Source organism: Gregarina niphandrodes (genome assembly GCF_000223845.1).
Source record: "Gregarina niphandrodes unplaced genomic scaffold scaffold00078, whole genome shotgun sequence".
Lineage (NCBI taxonomy): Eukaryota > Apicomplexa > Conoidasida > Eugregarinorida > Gregarinidae > Gregarina > Gregarina niphandrodes.
In genome coordinates, this window is record NW_011645844.1 from 13,525 (window position 1) to 14,458 (window position 934).

Genomic DNA, 934 nt, shown 5'->3' on the forward strand with positions numbered 1-934 from the left:
TTGTTGCAAAGTCATTGACCATCTGACTAGACGCGGCTTGTCGATTTTCCACAACCACTGGAGTGGTTTGTGATCAGATCTCACAGTGAAAGTTCCACCAATCAGATACGGTCTGAATGCAAGCATGAAATGCACTACCGCGAAACCTTCAAGCTCATAGATCGGCCAGTTTCTTTCGGCAGGAGTAAGACGACGAGACCCGAATCGAACCGGACGTAGATAGTTCGCCTCATCTAACTGCATAAGACAAGCACCAATCGCAATCGTAGAAGCGTCCAGGACATATGGCCATGATGGATGTGGGTTAGACAGGCCTGGACGCTCGGATAATGCCTTTTGCAGCAGATGAAATGCGGAGATTCTTTCATCCGTCATCTTGAAAGTAACCTTCTGCAATAGTTCATACAATGGCCCCGCGATATTCGCGAAGTCCTTGTTGAAATTTCGGAAGTATCCAACCATACCCAAGAAACTCGAACCCTGATTTTAAGCTTGTAAGACTCAAACCCTATCCTTGGACTATTGATGCGATCCTTGGCTCGCCACGAAGACGGACCGCAAAGCTTTAGGGACATGAAATGTAGTTCTTCCACCCAGGACGAGGGCTTCTAATCCCGAGGTTCAGGGTTCGAGCCCTGCCCGAGGTTGATATGAGTTGGCCCGATATTGGGTAAGTCTGTGGGGCATGCTCCGACAGCTATGATGGAAACTGCCACTAGAAGCGGGGTTCCTAGCCCCGCCATCTTGGTGTGCAAGGACACTGTTAACACCCAAAATGAGTGATCCTCGACGTTTAGGCCCACCGACAGCCCGACGACGAGAAACTCGGTTTTTTTCCCAGATCCGACCTTGGTACTATTTCTTCTGGACTCCGATCTTTCACGACTTTGGTAAGTACTTGGCAAGAGCGTGCTTGAATTTCCCACCACCAATA